This window comes from Ursus arctos, unplaced genomic scaffold, assembly GCF_023065955.2.
Source record: "Ursus arctos isolate Adak ecotype North America unplaced genomic scaffold, UrsArc2.0 scaffold_23, whole genome shotgun sequence".
Classification (NCBI taxonomy): Eukaryota; Metazoa; Chordata; class Mammalia; order Carnivora; family Ursidae; genus Ursus; species Ursus arctos.
In genome coordinates this window covers 2,493,573-2,514,580 of record NW_026622908.1, presented here as the reverse complement: position 1 = coordinate 2,514,580, position 21,008 = coordinate 2,493,573, and the positions used below count along the sequence as shown (strand labels likewise).

The window sequence follows — 21,008 nt, the reverse complement described above, 5'->3', positions numbered from 1 at the left end:
TGAGTATTCCTCAGTAACCACAGGAGAAAACACAGAAGGAGAACAGAAATACATATCCCTGGTCTGAGCAGTTCCAGGTCCTTATAAGTCAACTATTACAAGGGAAGGGTCTGAAATCCCAGGGGAACATGACTCTGAGGGCCTACTTTGCTATGTGTTATTGATGTTTAGTTGACCCTGATTCCATTGAATCATGAGATTCATGAGAACTTTGCACTGAGCTAGAGTTATCAGCTGGTTTGGAGGGAGGACTGAGCTAATTGATTTCTGATTTCCAAGGACCTGGCTGGCAGATATGAAGGGAACATATGATTCGTGAACTAATATGTTGAGAGATGATAATCTCCAGGGGACAAGAAGGGGAGGCTGAACAGAGAAGTCACTTTCACGTTCTCCGTGTTCATATTTCTATCATTATGAGCCATCTCCCTGTACAGGAAAGGAATTCTTGAGCTTAGAGAACGAGATGGGCCATGAAAACCATGGCTCCGCAACCCTGTTCCTGGATTTGGTGCCTGTTTTCTCTTGTGTAGACAGTGGACTGGGGGCCTGCATGGTTTACGATTCTATGGAGTCAAGAGACCCATGTGGCAGATGAATGTGGACCATGACTGATGACCCAGAAGGCCACTGGGGATTTGCTTCGCTTGATGTGCCCTATAAAAGGGCTTCTGGGGCTGAGAGATTCAGGCTGGCACTTTTCCATTTTTCTAATGTCACTCTGCCCAAGGCTTGGCATCTTCTGAAATACAATAAATAAATGTTAGGCAGGTACAACAACAATCCACATGGCTAGCAGTATTGGTAAGTGCCCTGCTGAGCATCAATGACAGGATCGGGTAGCCCCTGGCCAAGTTTCGAAGACTTTGTTTTAAAGTATGCTTTTGGATTTTAACATTCATTATGACTAAAAGGCACAAAACTCAATTTAGGATCTTGGGAGTTGCAACTCTAAACTCTCAGGATGTCAGAAGCCATGCTCTCAGCTTCTCACCCTGCTGTTTTAATGAGGTTAATGATTGTTTTTCCACCGAGCACCTACCTGTGATCTTCATAAAAAAAATGAAATAAATGACTCACATGGAGATTTAGAAAGATATCACTGTGGAAAGTGGATGTTAACGGGCTCTAGAAATATGATAATTATCAACTATTTGAGATTCAGTGACTGTAATGTGATAAGGAGACATATTATGCAGGTAGAAAGCTCCCAGAGAAATGCACAAAGTAGAATTAGGAGAAAAAAAGAAAATGGAGGTCTTGTTTGGTTACTCTCTTTGTTGTGATAAAATTGAAATGGGAGAAAGTCCAAACCTACCTGGTATTTAGTAGCCCCTTTCTGTTTGTTTGGTGAATGAGTGCAGCATCTTTTCCCTGGAATGGGGATCACTGTCTACGTAGGCAGTCATGGCATATTGAAGGTTTCCACTCCAAAGCCTTGCCTCTACTCCAGCAACTCTTTCTGTGGTTGGGAGCCTCCCACTTCTTGATCTTCAATGTTTATTGAATGAATGAATGAATCCACCCTTACTTCACTTTAAAGTCAAGTGTTTCTACTTCAAGATGTACCCTTTCTGTCTTCAACTATTATCCGCTTCCAAGCCACTTCTTGCCTGGATTCCTCAATAGCTCTTAACTGGCCTCCCATCCGTTCTTGGACCAGAATGAACTTTTTAATGTGATGGATCATGCTGCTCCTTTGCTGAAGCCCTTCAGTTTTTCCCTTGCCGTTAGAGCAAGACCCCCACTCCCTACCACAGCTGACAGGATCCTGCAGGTTCCTTCCCCAGCTTCCAGTCCCACTAGTCTCATTTTAGTTCTTTGGGCCCTCTGGGTGCTTTCTGGCCACAAGACTCTCACACTTGCTGTCTTCTTTGCCCCGTGGCTGGCGCATTCTCATCTTTCTGCTACCAGCTCAAATGTGTCCTCAGAGTGACCTGTGCTGACAGCTCTATCTAAAGCACCTGCCCACCCCCCCACCCCGCAACATTCTCTTTATTAGGCCACTAAGTTTGTTCCCTTTGCAACAGCTGTCACAGTCTGCAGCGACCTGCTTTGTGGGTTAATTTTACTTCATGTCTGTCTCCATCAATAGAACATAGGCTCCATGGGGCACTCTTGCCTGGCAAGTTCCCTGTTTCAGCCTCAGCTCCAGGCACCTGACAGGTAATAGGTGCTCAGTTAGCATTAACAAAGTGAATGGCCTGGGCGTGAACTCACTCCCCTCTTCCCCCAAACACACACACACACACACACACACACACACACACACACACACACACACACTTTGGCTTTATAGAAAGACAGCCCTGATGCTGTTGTCCCTGGATACTTACTTTAGAAATGGTCTCAGGATGCTGAAAGTGATGCTCACATACTTCCCTCTGCCTTCAGGCCTGCAAGGAGCCTTCCGGAATCCTCAGGCTTTGTAAATGCTAAATATAAAGAACTAATCGAATCTTGCATCTCTGGCGAATGACTAAGACACCTTTATATTGAAATGCAGATTTTCCATTGAAAGGCAAATCTTTCCTTCCAAACCTTTGAATAAGACTGGGTTTGTGTTTATAAAGTAAGTTATATACAAGAGCATATTCTGGGCCCAGAGCACGTTCACGTGATTGCTCAATAAATACAGTTTTACTCATCCAAACTCTTGCCTGCGAGTATTTTGCACTGAGATAGTCAAATAAGTGACAGTAGCCCTACTGAGTTCCACTTAATTTTATTCAGTAATGTTCTGTGTGGTTCCAAGGATTTTCTGGGCCTGGGGATCCCAGAGATGGGTTGAGAGTACCTTGTTTGGGGCCAGTTGGGTTTTGGGGTTGCAGTAGGGGAAGTGGCGCTAAACAGGGTCAGGTGAGTGAGTGGGTGACATGGTCAGCACCCTGCCCCCTACTTACTGTATCATTCAGTTTCTTTGTTGATAAAACGGGGATAGTAATTCCTACCCCTTTGGTGTTATTCTGAAGTTGACCTAATGAGCATGAAAATACTTAGCACACTGTCTGGCACGTAATCGGGGTTTTTATAAACATAGCATAGCTGAATTCAGTCTAATTACACATCTTAATTATTAGTTTCATCCCTCCAGCCAGACTCAGTTATACCAGTGTATATCTATGCTCTGCTCTGTGCATTCAGTAGGAGCTCAGTAAGTACTTAAAGTGTCATTTGTTATTGTTTTCTCATTATAGAACTAATCATCACCATCAAACGAACACCACAGAAATCACTGCTAATATTTTGGTGCCGCTCCCCTTTCTGCATAGACCCACCTTGAACTGACTTCAGGTGGATTTACTGGGGACAGAGAAGGGCAATCCCAAGAAATACATCAGGCCAGAGAGAGAATGAGGGAAAGATTGCCCCTGATGCACCCCTACTCCCATGCAACCCCTATTGCCTTCCACCGTGAGCCTGCCCTGAGCCAGAGTCTGACAGCTGGGTGTTGGCATGGGGCCCCACAGATCCTTCTCTCTGCTCCAGCCAGGCAGTGCAGAGCAGTGGGAAACATGGCCCATCTCCAGACATTAGGACCCTGTCCTCCCATTAGATTTGGATGCTATCAGCTCCTCCTAGTGTGAGATAGATCACCCATTCTTTCCCTGCTGCACACTCCAAAGAAACCTACTTATCTTGCAAGCAAACCCCAAATAAAGCACAAATTGCTTCCCACAAGTGGCTTTCTACTGAGACCACTGCTGTTCTCCTTATTACTCAGCCATGTCCCCTGCACTGGCCGGGGACTCTTGACTAGACCCTTCATGACTCCTGGACAGCTGTGCTGCTGATGGCGGGAGTCAGGCTGCAAAGCTGTTTTATTTGTCAAACAGACATAGAGTCAGGGCCAGAACAGGGCAGGAGCTCAAGAGGCCAATGGGCCATGGGTCAAGCAGAGCCATAAGAGAAGTATCCCAGAGTTTGGCTCCTGCTTATGTATCTTCTTGCTGGGTATCCCCAAGGAGGCTACTGAACTCCAAGCCTTAGTTTCCTTACTCAGTGTGGTTCTACAAGGGTTCTCTTTTCATGTGGTACGCCCAGTGCTATGGATGTTATAAACATCATCTCAGTTAAGCTCAAAATCTAATGGCAGACCTGGTGTGTTTCACAAAGTGAAAGGAAAGTGGGATCTGAAAGAAGGCCAGGGAGTCACAGCAAGAAAAAGCTAGAGCCTGGGATGAATGTCACTACCCTCATCACCGGCACCATGAGGAGCAGCCAAACACCACCTTCCTGCCATGATGGCGTGAAGAGGAAAGTCCCAGAACAATGCCATGTCAGAGCTGGACCAGACCTACCTGCCTCACTGCTTGACAGATGAGAAAATGAGGCCCAGAGTGGGCAGCGACTTATCTGAGTGCTGTTCATTTGCTCATTTATTCATTCACCCGATATCTGTTGTGCTTTTATCATGTCTAAGCCCCACGCTGTGTTCTAGGGCTGCAGACATGCCTTCGAGGGCACAGCCCTGCCCTTAGGGAAGCACTGGAACCATAAGGGGGGTAGAGAACAACTGTAAGGATGGATGGGGAGGGGCAGACAGTGTAGACTTTTGTCACAGGAAGACTGGAATTGGAAAAGGGGAGAATGAGAGGATAGGATGTGGGGGATCCAGGAAAGTTTGCATTAGATGGGGGAGACAGGACACGTGATCGCATGGATGATGGAAGGACCATAAGGATGTAGACAAGAGAGTGCCGGAGGTCAAAGGGCTCTTGGGTGCAGATGGGAGGAATTAAAAAATCATTTGGAGGGACATTTGGCTCCCAGGCAGAGGTTTTCAGGATGGGCACACAGGGGGGAAAGCATCCCACAGAGCACAGAAGTTGTGTCCTGGGGCCACAGGTGGTTGGAGACCAAGGAGGCACCGCGGGCCCTCCACGGCAGCTGTAGGTCATTCCTGCTCTTCGGGTGAGGGGACAGGCCTTGGGGACATGCTGCTATAGGCCAAGCATAGGACTCACAGGGGCAGGAAGGCGTTCTCTGGAGGAAGGAAGGAGTCTGAGAATCTGCCAAGCGACCTAGCTAGCAGGGTCTGAAGGGGTCTTCCAGTCCATTCCCTGTGTCTGCCAACACCTCAAGCAGCCAAGGAGGAGAAGAGAGTCATATAAAGATGAAAAGGTCAAAATTTGGCCGGGGAGTAGTTATCCTGTCATGGTCCTCAAGCCTAGACCACAGGAATGACGGGGTGTATCGGGCGGTCACTTACCCAGCAAACTGTGTGGAGAACAGTGCCTTCTTCATATCCTAACGATAGAAAGTGAGATGTATGGAGAAGTGTGGGCTTCCTCCCATCGTCTGAGGAGTTGAAAGTTCCCGTTGATGGGCCAGGACAGAAACATGCGTCGGAGGCTGACCGACAAGACGCAGGCTGCTGTACATAGCAAGTGGACAGCAGAGTTTAAATGAGCCAATGAGGAGTTGGGAGATCAAGGAGTGCTCCCCAAAGGACAGGGCCTTCGAATGGACGTTGCTCAACCCCATTCCCACCTCAGAGATTGGTATCGGACTCTGTAAAAGATATGATCATGGCAGCACATTCAGTAGGCTTCCCTCTGGGGCATTCCTCCCAGTGCTGCTGGTTAACTAACCTGAGCCGTTAGACGAGCTCTGCGTGGTCTTTGGGTTCCTTGGTTATCTGTAGAACAAGATCCCTCAGGTGTTGTTGGGGAAGAGGACACCCACTGTTGCCGTAGGCTGCTGCCCCATTAGCTCTGCTGAAGGGTCAGACTTGCCACTCCTGCACCAGGCTGAGGGGCACGAAGAGACTATTCTGATATGCTGAGAATAAAATGGGCACAAACACAGCGTTCAACCCATATGCAAACCCTATGTGGCAGAGCGCAACCTAATTATCATGTCCATCGCAGAGATGAGAAGGCTGAGGCTCAGAGAGCTTAGGAGTTCAAGGTCATGCAGCTAGTACAGGGCAGAGCACGGCTTCTCAGCCCTGGGTCTTGCTGTGTTTTGTGCTGCCACCATTCCACATAGCGACAGCGACCTTGGTTGTGTCACCGCTAGAGAACATCTGCCCAGCACTTAGGAGGTAGGTATTTCTTTTTTTATCCCCTTTTTACAGCCAAGTAAGCCAGGGTGCTAGGAGAGATTCAGGAACTTGCCCGAAGTCACATAAGTCGTAGTGGGGGAGCCCTTGTCTGTGAAATCCAGAGGCCATGCTCTTGACCCCTTTGCTGCACTCCCACACCGAGTGGCTGTTGCTGATGGCTGAGTGATGTGTAGGACCGGATCTCCAAGGTGCTGGAGGGGAAATGCTGCCCCACCTGCCTCTGGGGACCTCTCCTCTCTGGGCTCCCCAGAACAGTCTGGGCCTCTGATGAAGGGGAAGCTGCCGATGGATACAGTGGAGACTGCATGTTGCCTTGAGGCATTGAACCACTTATAATGAGGGGCAGGTTTTCAGAGCTGTCCTGATGCCTTTCATCTCCTCCCTCTGTGAAGTCCCTAGGAACAGTCTGGGACCATGGTTTGGGGCCTTCATTAGCTCTGCCCTGTCTGAGATATTCACAAAGGCAAGAAAGCAGACTTGCTCCTTTGTGTTTATAGCAGCTCAGACTGCTTTTCCTGGCTCCCGGGATCCAGAAAATAAAATTCTCGGAGCTGGCCTATTCACAGTGACGTAAAAAGTGCTTAGTCCTGCTGGCCCATTTCAAGAGATGGCCGTTGTGCCCGAAACTCTCCCTACCAACCCTGGCTTCAGCCGTACGACCGCCCCAGCCAGCCTGCGAGGCAGCCCAGTGTGGAATGGGGATACACTGGCAATACTCCTGTCTGCCTGTCTTAGCTCATACTAGAGCGTGAGGTCGCTGAAGGCAGGGAGCCTGTGGGCCTCATCTCAGTTTCCCTCCTGCAGTAGTTCGAAGCTTTTCCCCATCACAATACCCCATGCCACTCCCCGTCAGTAATGGCTGCTCACTGAGTCGGGGATTCTTGAAGCAGATGTGTCCTTTGATTTCTAGGGCTCCCGTTTGAAAAAGCCTCCAGTCCCGAGAATCCTGCCTACAGGTGACTCAGGGAAGTGGGGCTCAGTGACAAGCCTGTGAGGTCCTCCATCCCCCAACCTGGCCTTGCTTTTATTCCCCAGCAACCTCCCTTCAGGCTAGGCTCAGCCACCCTGTTTCCCAAAGTGTGTTCTAGGGAACACTGCATTAGAAACACCTAAAGAGTTTGTGGCATAGAGAAAACTCAGAATCTTAAAACAAATCTTGGCTATTTATAAAACTGCATGGTACGAAGGAAGGAGGGTTGGGCTTACCACCACAGCCCAGGTCCTTGACAGACCTCCTTTTTCTTTTCCCCTTGTGAGTACATCAAAGAGCCCTCTATCTTGAAGGAGCCTTTTGATACCCACATTGGGAAAATGAGACATCATGATGATCAAATGGGGAAAACAGACCTCGCAGTCATCAGTTTTTACGAAACTTCCAAAAGGCTATATGAAGAGGGGTATAATAATATACTGCCACATCAGAGAAAAGACATAGTATTTGTCCAATAAAACCCTGATGGTATATAAAGGGATTACGGTATTGGTTCAGGGGATAAAACATTCAGGATTGCTTGTTATTGGAGATCTGTGATGGTTTGGATTGGCACGAAGGTCTGTTGATTAGCGAGGGAGCTAATTTCTTACGCCTGTCCCAGACCTTCTGCTCTAGCATCTCTGGCGATGGGCCATCTTGGGGTGCATCTGTATTTTTACCAGACTTTGGAGATGGATTCTTACATATACACTGAATTTTGTAAACCATTTTCCCTACCTAGTGATTCTAAATCTTGGCTGCTTATTGGAATCACCTGGGGAATGAAGAGGGAAATAAAGAGAAAAAAAAAAAAAAGCCTTGGATGGCACCTCCAGATATTCTGAGTTGGTCAGTCTAGGGCCAGGCCTGGGCGTCAGTAGGCTTATTATTTTATTCCCCAGGTGGCTTTAACGTGCAGCCAGGGCTGGGAACTTGGGGTTAGCTGTGGCCTCAGGGGCGGTGGCCGTCTGTGCCCCCCATGTGTAAGAGTGTGTGCAGGTGTGTCTCCTGGGCTGACTCCAGCCCTCGGAGACATCTACGGCTGGTTCGGACCTGGGCTCAGTCCAGGACACGGTTCCCTTCAAATGCCTCCGTCTGGCGATCAGATGGGCAGAGCAGTCTGCTGTGTTGGGAGGAGTTTGTTGGGAGCCCCAAGACGAATGTCTGTTGCCTTGCCTCTCCTGCCTGGTTCTGGGTCAGAAACGCCTGTCTGAAGGAGCAGAGGGCAGCAGCTGAAGCCAGAACCGGAGGGTCTGGGACGGTTCTGATGATCAAGTGGTAGGTAATCTCCCTTGGGGCCGCAGCAGCTGATGCAGCAGGTGCTCGAGAACCGTGAGCTTGACACTCAGCATCGGCTTGCACTCATCAGTGGAACAGCCAACAGAGGCCCCCTCCCCACCCCACCGTGAGCATAGGTAGCGTCCATGGCTGGTGGGCACACACAGGGATACCTGTCTTCTCTCCGTCAAGAGTATCTTCCATCCTGGGCCCCAGGTTAGGAAGATGCTCTCTTCCAAACACATTGACTCTGTTCAGAGATGATCAATTTATTTCTTATCTTTTATTAATCAAAGACACATGCAGCTGTTAAGCAAGGCTTCTGATTGCCAGTAGGGAGACTTTTTCCACCCTAAGTCTTCTAGAAATCTAACCCATAGTCAAGGAATTGGGCCCCTTCATTGATCTGTGGGTGTCCTTATTGCTGTGCCTTTTGGACACAGTTTGAAAGTGGGGGAATACTGCCCAGGTTTTGCCTCCTGTCCTGTGTCCCCCTCACTCTCACTTCTGCCCCAGCCTTGCCTTTCTGTGCCATCTTCAGCACGTCTCTGAACCTTCCCGAGAAAATGAATGACTTGGCCTCATTCTCTCCCCCGGGAAATGACATGGATGAACTCACCAGCTTGTGGAGTTTAATTATTTTCTTTAGCCATTGACCCTTCCTTTAAAGCGTTTCCTATACAAAATTCTAGTATATAAACAGACTAAATTACAGCTGCTGTGGGAAAGGGGGAGAGAGGGGCTTCAGACCTCCCACACCCCCAGTCAGGGTCCACCCTCCCTGAGGGGCTCCACAGAAGCTCTTGGAAACCACTGTCCTCGCTAAGTTATTTTCAGTGGGAAGCACCTTCTCTCCTTCGGTGGGGGTGTCCATATCAAGATCTTGGGACAGTTGGAATAGGGGGCATACGTACTTTGAAAAAGCATATTCCAAATGCCCTTTGCTTTTATTTGTTTTCAGTTGGGATATTTAATTATTTTATTTCAAATTCCAAGTAATAAGAAAGGAGGGTGGGGATTTTAAGACTTACCAAAAGGGGGCATTGATTTGTAAAAGGTTGCAATCCATTGATCTGGATCCGTGTTTTTAAAAATGGGGGTCCCAACCCATGAGTAGGTCACGGAATCAGTTTCCTAGGTCATGACCAGCATTCCTTCTTAACAGAATATCATAGAATAAAATAGAAAAGACCAGAATTCGTCCCACATAGTAAGACTAAAGACTGCTCTGTGACTTGTGGCTTCCCTAATGCCTGTCTGCATGTGCGTACTGGCGTCATGCGAGAGGTGGTTCTTACCGTGAGTTAGGATCAGTAGAGCCAAGAGCTGGTCTGGATGGATGTGTTCCTGCGGTTCTTTCAGGCTCTAACTTGCCTCACATCTGTGTTTGGGAACCTTCCATCCCTGGGCTCTGCGCTGAGCTGGTGAACAAAGCATGGAGAGGAGGGCTCGGGAAGGCAGGGCTGCGGGGCAGCGTGAGCCCCTCCCCTCGAGAGAGCCCAGTGCCCAGCACACGGTAGGAGGAACGTTCCCCCTCCTGGGGGCTGGCAGAGGTGAGGAGGTGAACGTGGGGCTGACCTCGCTGGAGTCCAGGGCCTAGGGAGCTAATCATGGTGCATCTTGTACAAGGCGAGTGCTGTGGGTGTGCGAGGGGGTCTAGAGGCCTCCCCTTGATTACTCCCAACACTGGAGAGGCTCGTCGCCTCCAGGCCTCTCTGGTTCATGCAGGTCACCTTCAGGCCCTGCTGAGCTGTACCTCCCAGTCTCATGCTCTGGGTTGCCTTGGTTTCTGTGATGGCCAAGGTGCCACGGCCACTGGGTACGATCTTCATCTTCAGGAGCAGAGGGCAGCTTGGAGGATCGGCCCCCAAGCTGTGAGGAATCTTTGGTGTCTCCCTGCACACTGACTGCACTGTTCCCTTGGCCTGGCCTGCACAGTGAGACCAGCCTGGCAGGAAAATTCGCCTCCTCTTCACACAACTCTGCACCCCAGGGGTGATCAGTCTGGATACAGAGACCCTTGCATTATGGCACTAGGCTCCTTTATGCCCATGTGGCTTTCCTGACTTTTCTTCCTCCCCTGACCTTAGCAGGAAAGGGGTGGAGAGCCAGGAGCAGAGACAGCCCTTTCTTGGGTATCCCAAGGCCCTTCATCCCAGAGTAGCAGTGGGCTCTGTGTCCCCTCCCTCCTTTCAGGGAGGGTAGACAAGCCTTGTGTTCTAGGTTACCCTGTGAACCAGGCACTGGTGGGTAAGGCACAGAAGTGCGAAGTAACCACCCCAACGGCTCCTCACTGTTTCTGTTTGCAATTTTATCCCTAGCACTCCGCACAGGACATGACCCATAACAATATGAACAGTGCCCACGATTATGTAGCACAGAGAACACCAGAGACTTTTATTAATTTACTCAGTCCTCACGATAACCCCACAAGGAAGCAGATATTATGATCATCCCCAATGTTCTGCCTTAGGGAGCTGAGGCGCAGAGAGGTTAAGTGATCTACCCCAGACCACACAGCTAGTAAGTCAGCCTCACCACGAGGCTGAGGTTCTCTTTCTGCACAGCTGCGGCTTGATGCACGTTAGTTGAATAAGTGAATTCACTTTCATTCCGAACTCCAAATGCATGGAGTTTAATCTTTGCCTCTCCGTGGGTACCCAGAAAAGGTAGGGCAAGCTCCTGTGTCTTCTTCAGTGTGTTAGGACCTGTCCGGGAGCTTCTGTTTGGACCCCCCCCGCCCCGGAAAGAAAGGACATTAGAACTAGGGGCCTTTCTTTTCTGAAGAGAAGGACACACTCATGGGCACGTGAGAGGCTGTGCTTCTGAGTGCCCTCTCTGGTCACCCACCAACCTCAAGGCAGGGCACAGAGGTAGAACTTCAGGGCCGCACAGTCTCCGAGCAGCATTCTTATCCCCAGAGCTGAGCCCAGGAGACTTGGGTCTCCCAGGAAGCCTGGCTTGCCCCCTCACGCTCCTTTCTGGGGCATAGCAGTGAGCTTTATCATGTCCCTTGGTGAGGCAAACAGTCATGATTATGAAGTTCCCTGAAGAAAGTTCAGACCTAGATCCTGAGACCCGCTGAAGTGGCCTTGTCTGACCTCGTGCTTGAGGTACGAGTGTGGATGCTATCCAAAGCCATGGCTGACAGAGACAGATAAGCACGGGACCCCTATTCCCTGTGGCCTGGATGTGCTGCGTTTCTTTGTCCAAAGCCTTTGCTGATTTTGTCTGGCTGAATGCCGGGCTCGCCTCTTTCCTTGGCCTCATGTGCCCATACAGCACAACTGGGTTGGTAAATTAAGAATTTGCCAGATGGAAAGGACTAATTTTTCCCGCTATCGAAATCATAGGCATGACTGGTTTTTTTGCACACATTCCACTGGACACATGCTGCATTCATAATACAGAGCATTGAGACATCATAAAAGTTTTCACATCTTTCATGTGATAAATATTTTTACCGTCATGCTCGAGAAATGGATTTTGTTTGAAAATGGCCTATTTCCTTTGATGGCTTCTTTGACACGGATTCAAAGCCTTTCTGGGTCCTGCAGGGGCTTGGGCTTGGGAGGGCCTATGTGTTAACTTTTTCGAAGGACAAATCCACTTCTCTTCACTGACATACAGGGACAGCTGCCAGGGCTAGGAGATTTATGGCCAAGGACAGTTGTGAAAAGATGTCCAGCGAGCCAACAGCTGCTGGAAGAGATGACACAACCAGCCCTGGGACCTCCGTAGCCCGGGCACCCAGGAACCTGTGCACAGACCGAACACAGCAACGCCCTGGACCCTAAGATCTCTCTCCACTGTCAATTGCACTGGAGGATTCAGATGGGGGCTGTTTAACCAGAGTGGAGCCCCATAATATTGCTTCTTGAAAGTTTGTTTTTACAAGTGTTCTCTTGTCTTTGAAATGACACATTTTTAATGGTCTTGCTCTGTGTGGTGAGCAGCGCTTGCGACTAGATGAATCTGTTTTCAGGACAGGCTGCCGTGACCTTCTGTGCCTGTGTGCGTGTGTGTGTGTGTGTTTGTGTGTGTGTGCCCATGTGTGAGGATACAGCTGGTGGTAACCAAGCAAACCAGGAACTCTGCCCTCCTCCGGGAGCCTGGTTTAATAGTCCCTGGATCTTATGATTAATGTCCTCCGCTTCCACCCCTGCAGAGCACCTGGGAGCTTTGTGCAGGCCTGACATATGGGTTGCAGGTGCTTCTCTAGGTCTGGATCTAGACACCAGCACGGGTGAGGGGTCTCTGTAGGGGTTTCACTGGTTCACCCAAGGCTCAGGCTCTGGGGTTTGGCTGCCTCCGAGGCTGGAAATCCTTGATGGTCAAGCAGGTTATTGCCTTTCCCCAGAGCTACGTGCATAATCCTCGCGGGTGTTAGAGGGAGCGCCGAGGGCGGAATGAGGGCCTTCGGAGGCTTTGTCTCCTTCCCCAGGCTAAGAATGATCTGCTCCCGATCTGTGTGACCTCGGGCAAGTCATTTAACCTCTCTGGACTTTACTTAGTTTACTCATTAGATACAAGAGTTGAACTAGAGGTAGAAGGGTTCCCTTGGCCATTCTGCTCCTGAGGGGAAGCCACCAGTCCCTGTGTGAGCCAGAATCTGCGATCTGAAGCACCTAAAATCACTGCATTTTGGGACCTGATCTCATCTTGCCACTCCCCTCCCCCCGCCTTTACCCAGGAGAAAACTGAGGCCTGAAGAGAAGAGGAGACTTGCCCACTCACGGAGGGCATGGGCCGCAGAGCCAGAGTAGAAGGAGGCCTAGGACTCCAGTCACCTCGACAGCCTGGTTCCCAGAGCAGGGCCCCAAGCAGCAGCCTCAGCGGCCCCTGGGAATCTGTCAGAAATGCATATTCTCCGGTTCTACCCCAGACCTGCAGAGTCAGCCCCTCCTGGAGTGCGGCCCAGAGGCGCTCTGTGATCTCACCAGCCCCCTGGGTGAGCCTGGCGATGCTCACTAACATTGGGGGCCACTGTACTCCAGCACAGGGCTCCTCCTCGACGACCAGAAGAGAGATGCTGCCAGGCCGCAGGCTGCTGTGGAGAGGCTGAGACCGGAGAGGAGAGGTACACATGCCCTTCCCGGTTTCCCAAAGCCAGGACTTCTCCGCAGGCGTCCCAGCACCTAGGAGGTGTGGCTACTGCATGTGTCCGGTGGGTGGGGCTGCAGACTGTCCTAGTGCAAGGGGCCACATTTCCTCCCTTCCGAGCCCAGCTGTTTCCATCGGCACATCCGTGCTGGGAGAAGCATGCCACTTGAACATCATCAGGGTCGACCGGCTAGTTCATTCCAAGAAATTGATGTGTGGAAACACCGTGTTTTATGTCTGAACAGTGAGGTGTATATTTAGAAGTCCGGGTGCTCAGCTCCAGGCTGTCAGCTGTCAGGGAAAAAAAAAATGATGGCATGTGCTTCAGAGTTCATTATATCTCCTAGGCAGAATTCTGGGTTTAAAGGGTTGTTTTAAAGTAGTGCATAACGGCACCTATAAATCCTGGTTCCGAAGATACACACATTCGTCACTCCTTAAAGTGAGTTTTTCACATGTTCTTAATATGGTTGGCTTGGGGCGTAAAGACTCGGACCTTTAGTGGAAGCTTTCATTCTGCGTAATTTCTAATCACATCCTCTTGCATTTCCGTGAGTGTGTGCGCACATGCTGAGCTCTGGCTGCCCCTGCCTGCCGGGCCCTCTCAGAGGAGCGCTCGGCCCCCACCCCAGGCCCAGACTCTGTCCCATGCACGCTCGGCTCCGGAGAAGGCATGGGGTCTGTCTGTCTGCGAAACATCAGCATACACTGTCTGGAATGGTCTCCCAGATCCAACAAATCCCCGTTCCTCACCTGCTATGTCAGCCCAGACAGAAATAGTGGTGCTTCTCCCTAGACCCCCGGCCATTCTCTTGTTCTTTGCTAGGACTTGCCACCTTCCTGAATCCTAGCCCACCTGTCTGGGGCTGCTTTCCCTAACCGTTGCCAGCCCCTGTAGGGCGTGGGGCCTGATTTCCCTATCCCTGGCCTTGCCCAGCATCCTGTTGACAGGGACTTGAACATCCAAAATCATAACTGCATTTTGTCCTTCCCAACTGGGGCTGAGCTCGACTAGGGTTGCGTCCCATGAGTTAGATACCAGCGACTCAGAGGAGCCAGAGAGGTGTCTCAAAGCCGGCTTCCTGGAGGCAGAGGCTCTTGACCAACAGACAGACCCTAGCTGACACTTCACCGAGCTTACCGGGCGCTAGGCACTGTTCTGAGCACTCGACACAGATTTACTCCTACTTTCCTCACTACACCCTATGAAGTAGGAATTGTTACCCTCATTTACAAGTGAGGAAACTGAGGCTCAGAGCAGTTAAGGCTCATCCTTCTAGTAGATGGAGCGGCCAGGATCCACAGTGGGTGCTAAGGCTGCACCAGGGCTTGGCAAACTGCAGCCCACAGACCACAGCTGACCTGCTGCCTGCTTTTATAAATCGTTTTCTTGGAACACAGCCACACCCGCTCATTTACATGGTGTCTATGTCTTTTATAAAGCTTTCTCCCCACACAGCAGAGTTGAGTGGTTGTGACGGAGACCACGTGACCCATAAGCCTGAAATATTTACTACTGGTCCTTTACAGAAAAAAAGTTTGCCAACCCTTGCTTTACATCAACTACCACAGGTGACTCCCATGAAATTGAAGGCAGATTATTCCATGCATGTGTCAGTGTGCATTTTCTGGGGCACGGTTGCAGGTTTCATCAGATTCTCCGATGAGAACCCTCCCCCCACCCCATCCCCAAAACAATAGAACTGCACCTTTAGGGAGTCTTGAAAGCCAGAGTTTTGGGTAGCCAAATGCCAATTCCTAGGCCAAAGCACAGCCGTGGGAGGCAAGGCCAATGGTCAGGAGCCAGCTGGAAACTGGGAGTTCGATCAGAGCCAGTGGAGAAGAAACAGAGGCAGAATGGTGACTGCCAGAGTACCTGCTTTGCACCGTCCGTGGCTGTCCTTTGTTGTTCATTAGCTGGGGTGTGAGGGAGGCAGGGCCAAGGTGGCTTCAAGGTCAGGGATGAGGCCCCTGCACAGCTCACGGCCACCTGCTACCCTCATGTGCACCTGCTCCTTTGGAGAGCCTGGCTGTCAGTCGTGTCCTGATAGCTCCGGTCATATCCTCGAGTGCAGTCTCGCTGGAGTGTCAGGGATGAGAGGACGCTGTGCTGAGAGCTGTGCTGGCACACGCTTGGTGCTCCACAGATGTCAGTGTCAGTGTCGTTCTTTTGCCTCCCTACAGCCCCGAGGGCAAGGTTTTAGAATTTTCTTTTTATTGATGGCAAAACCCATGGTGATGGCACTCTTATTGGGGTAGGCAAAAAAAAAAAAAAAAAAAAAGCAGCCACCCCCACCAAAAGGTGTGCACACGCTGACCTCTGGGGCTGTGAATTTGTTATGCTACATGGCAGAGGGGCATTAAAGTTGCAGAGGGAATGGAGGTGGCTAATCGGCTGACTTCAAAATAGGGAGAGCATCCCGGACGGTCCAGGGGGGCCCAAGGTAATCTCAGACTCCTCATAAGTGGAAGAGGGATCAGAAGAGAAAGTCGGAGCGATGCTGTGAAGAGGACCCAAGGCACTGCTGTTGGCATCGGCCCTGGAGTGAGAGGGCAGTGAGCCACAGAATGTGGGCGGCCTCTAGAAGCTGGAGAGGATTCCAAGATTCAAGAATCCGGGGAAATGGATTCTCTCTTAGAACATCCAGAAAGGAATGCAGCCGTGCCAACGCCTTGATTTTATCTCGGAGAAACCCCGTCAGACTCCTGGTGTCCAGAGCTGCAAGATAATACATGTGTGTTGTCATCAGCCACTACAGTTGTGCTCATTGTCACAGCAGCCGCAGGACACTGATCCTGGGTGCAGCGCCTTAGACCCCGCAGCCATCCTGACGGCGGGAAGCTAATCCACTCCCCCGCATCTGATGGTTTGCTGAGCACCTTACTGCCGGTCGCCACTGCACTTCACCTCTGCAGTGAGCCAGCGGGAGATACCACTGTCCCCATGAAACAGATGAGCAAGCTCGGGTTCAGAAAGGCTCAAGAACTTGACAAAGGTCAGCCAGCTGGTCAAGGGCAGAGCTGAGCCCAGAGCCCCTGCAGGAGGCGGCCCTTGCAAGGACTGGCCCCAGCCCTGCCTGGTCATGAAGCGCTCTGAAGAAGTCTCGCTCCTTCCCGACAACACCCTTCGGCGTCGGAGGAAGCTCTCCCAGATTTGCCTTTGCCAGGATGAATGAAGTCGTTGCGCAGAAGATTTTAATGGTGTCAGACCTGAGACTGTCAGGGCTCCTTTCTTCTGATTAGCTCCGAGCTTTTTCTTGTCAGATTTCACTTTTTCCTCTTAGCGGTTCTGAGATCCCTGGAAGAGAAAGCCTAATTGTGAAGGCTGCTGGCAAAAGACCTTTAGCTCCAATTCTAATGCACTTCTAGAAGCACAGAGAGGGGAAATGCCTTATGCTGAATGCTTTATTTCCTTATTATTAGGGCTCTTAGCATATCAAAGGGTGTTTTAACGTCCAAAAATTTCCCCTTGGGAGCCCCAGTAGTATAAAAAAAAGCACCACAATGATATGCTAAAGTCTTCCTTTTTTTCCCAAATAAAACCCAAACACTGGGTCCATCTTACAGACGAGAACGAGAACGGGGACCAAGGGGCAGCCGATTTGCCTGGTGTTGGAGGTGAGAGCTGGCTGAGACCTCCCGCCTCTCGGGCTACCATTTCCCACAAGTTCTCAGTGCCTCGCTGTGGCTGGGGCCCCGGGACACAGAGGCTGACTGTGGGCCTCTGGGCTGGATGCTGGCAGGGGAGGGAAGGGAAGGGACACACACACCCTGCGCTGTGGGGATGATACAGCAGAAGGAGAGCGGAGGGCAGCCTGGACTGACCTGCTATTCAGGGTGACAGCCATCCCTGTGGCGTGGAGCAAACACAGCCTGAGCAGTAGTGCTCCGATGAGGCCTCGATGGGACTGGCCTGGGCTGCTCAGGTGGGGCCCAAGCACCAGGCTCTTTACTAGGAGTAACCGTGACTTCTCACCAGCGGGAAGCCAGCAGGCGTGAGTTTACTGAGAGCCGACAAGAAAAATGTACATTTCTGGGTATTCAATTAGCCTTTTCTTTTTAGCCCCCAATAAAACATGCAACAAGGCATCTCAAGCGTAGAAGAAAATTTTTCTAAAAATCATTGAATTGTACATTTGAAATGGGTGAATTTTATGGTATATAAATTATACCCCAATAAAGCTGTTAAAAAAATAAATGAGGTGGAAGAAAAGGAAGCATCCTTTAAGAGTTCTTATCTGGGATATTCGGCAAGGCCCACTCCATTATTTAAAGCTTAGCCTTCATCCTTCCAAAAGCCAACTTCTTAGTGACTCTACACAGTGGCTTGGCAGGCTGTTCCCATTTCACAGGAGAAGATGGAGTTTCGAAGGGCCAGGCTTCAGGTCTTGTCCAGAGAGAGCAAACAGCTCCCCAGGAGTGGGGAGAGAAGGATCTCCAGAACTTTCCAGGGGGAGGACCAGGGGATAGGACCTGGGCCTGTCCCCTAGATAAACCTTATACACAGTTCTAGTGCCCACAGCAGGCAGCTACCTGGGACACGGGCCCACCAGTCCGTCCTGCTTTCTCCCTGCCTCCTCATTCCTGGGTTCTGGATCTCAGCACCAAACACCCAGAGCTTTGGCTTTGAGCATGGCCTGGGGGCAGAAGCAGAAATAGCAGTGGCTACAGGCCTGGCTGCGGGGCAGAAGCTAGGCCCCCTCCCCACACACTCTCAAAGCCTGCTCAACTCTGCCGGAAAGAGGAATATATAGTAAACTGAGTGAAACCACAAGCAAGAAGAAGGCTCCACCGCTTTCCTGCAAAGATACCCCTAAAGGTGCCCAAGGCGAGGTGCCAAAAGCAGAGCTGCCGCTTCCAATGAAGACATGGCTCAGCGTAGGCGACAGGCTGGGGGTCCTAAGTGATGTGAGCTCCGTTCCCGGTGGCTCTGTCTGCCCCTCAGGGGGCTTTGACTGGTACTGCCACCCAGCCCTGCAGTGGGAGCTCCAGACACCTTTGGCCTCCAGCAGCCACTGTGCCATGTGACCCCTTCTACTGCTATTTTAGGATTTATCCTAAAATCCAAGGAGCAGGGGTGGGTCTTGGGTTCTTTCTTAGGGGGAGGTCTGGGCTTTAGCCTCTCCTGCAGCTTCTCCAAAGAGCTAGCAGCATCTCGGAGCTTCGGAGCTTCGGTAAAGTGCACAGCAGGAGCTGGCTAAATGGCTCAGCTTCAAAAGATGGGGATTGCCAGGAGTGAGGTCCTGGAGAAGACAGGCAGTCAGAAGTGGATGGGGCTGGGCAGCAGCACAGTGTCTGTTTCACTCCAAACCCCATTTTCTTTCCCCTCCGTGGTGTGGTCTCGGCACCGCCAAGACCCTGGAGCAAAAACAGCTGGGCAGGCCCTCGTCTGGGCTGTTCACCCCAGAAGCCGCCCTCATGTAAGCATTCTTCCAGCTTCCTACATCAGTGGCTCACGAGCCTCGAAAGCCTTGGCAGAGTCTCCAGATGTGCTCCTTGTGCCTGGTGGGTGCACCGGGCACAGCCCTCAGAGCTGTGACTTCTGTTGCATCATTGCTCAAAGCCTCGCAAGCTGCTTTCCTGCCCTGCTCCCTCCTGTCTCCATGAATCAGCACAGAGGCTGTCAGGACATGGGGCTGTAATTCTCTGCTCTCATTAGTGGGCTGCATGTGGGCCACCGTGGGCATATCTCTGAGACCATAATGTGGCGTTTCCCGATGCCCCATGTAATCACGGGTAGAACTTTCCAGAAAACAGGTCATGCACAATGAGAACTGGGCATTAACACGGGGAAGCAGATGAGCTGAGTGAAAGGTCTCTGGCATTCTTATTCACGGGGGGCCCCCTAGGAAGGGTTCAGAGCAAGTGATATCAAAATAACCAGTGAGGCACAGGCATGAAAGCTGGCTGCAGTGTGGGGTAAGGTCCTGGGACTGCTGGCCAAGCTAGGCATGCACCTTGTACTTGCTGGCTGGTGGAAAGACCTGGAGTATTCCAAGAGGAGAGCCAGAGCAGCTGGGGTAGCAAGGCCACCTGGAGGGACTCAGGGCAGCAGCTGTCTACCAGCTCTCTGGGAGTATTCCGGTAGTTGAACATTGCAGTGAACCAGTGCAGACCGGCTGAGAAGTCTCCCAGGACCTGAAGTTTCTAGTCTTCAAGCCAGTGTGTCTTGGCTCACAACATGGAAGGAGGCTGGGAATATGCCTCTGGGCTGCAGTTTCTTCTTACCTCTGATGGGAAGGATAGACCCTACATCACAGGCCACTGTGATGGCTGGGCCTCACCTCCTTGCAGGGCCAGTGCAGTGGAATGGGGCTGCAGGGCAGGGTACAAGGGGTCGCTCAAGAGGCAAAGAGGGTTTGCACTAGACACCCAAGAGTGTCCTGTAATTTCCCTCCTCACTGGACCTCAGATAATGCATTTTGCCACTTGAGGCAGTACCTTTGGTGACGGTTAGTGTGTTGGGCTTTGGCATACCATGTACGTGCTTATAGGTTCATAAACTATTTCTGAATGATATGGCCGATCCTGGCCTTTCAGACTTGCACTTTCCGCATGGTTCTTCCAGGCACCCTGCTGTTCCAGGCCTCCCGAGGCCCCAGCTGTGGATAGCCGTCTGTCCAGAGGCCTTGAGCCCCACACTATGCTCGCTGCTGCTGCTGCATCTTTGCTCCTGTGGGTCCTGCCCGAGGGGTACCCTTTTCCGGAGGGATCCTGTGAATCTCACTCTTTATATCTAAGTTGAGCAAGCTCTCCTCTGGGAAGCCGTCCCTGCATGCACCTCTCCCCTCTCCAGTGACCCGGTGGCATGTTATCCACGCTGGATGGGAGCATTGATCACATTCTCTGTACCACCGGCTCTTCCACCGACTGGATGTTGCTTGAGGATCGGCACCGACTCTGCGTGGTCCTTATATTCCCAGTGCCCTGCGATAGGCCTGCTGCACAATAAACCCGCTGGAGTATTTGTGGATCGTCTGAAAAGAAGCGTTCACTCCCCTTGTGACCCCCAGAGCTCAGCAGTGAAGGAGGCGCAGCCGTGGGGAGCCCCTCGGGATAAAGCTGACCGAGAGCAGTTCCCAGATGCTGGCCAAGAAGGGCATTCTAGGGATGAGCAGAAACGGTGGTTCCCTGGACCGGAGAGGAGGGGCGTGCCCACAAAGCAAAAGGCAGGTGCTCTGAGAGATGTCAAAGAGGAGGAAGAAGTCAGCCTCTTCTCTCAGCGTCAGAAGTGTCATGCTTTGCACAGACCCATCAAATGTGCCTTTGAAGGTGGAGTGATTAGTCACCTCCCGGGGGAATCCTCCCCTTGAGTTTGTTGACAGATTTCTGTAGCAAGCACCTTAGAGACCGAGCCAGCGGTGAGCTCAGGAGGAAGGCTGGCAGCCACATGGCTGTGGGAACTTTGGGGAAGAATGAGGACACCTGACCCGACTCTCAGTCTCTCTGAGGCTCTGTGGTTTGGGTGAGACACTCCCTGAGCACATCTTAGGTTAGTTTTCTGAAGACACTGGGTCTTACCACCTCATAGTCCCCTGCACCTGGGTTTCTGGGACCTTGGAGCCTTCCTGTGGTCCTTCCAAT

General features: G+C 51.2%; 1 protein-coding gene across 2 annotated transcripts in view; it reads left to right on the top strand.

Moving 5' to 3' along the window:
• The window catches only part of GALNT18 (polypeptide N-acetylgalactosaminyltransferase 18), a 336,223-nt gene that overhangs the window by 144,750 nt on the left and 170,465 nt on the right, over positions 1–21,008 (top strand). The window lies entirely within an intron of this gene.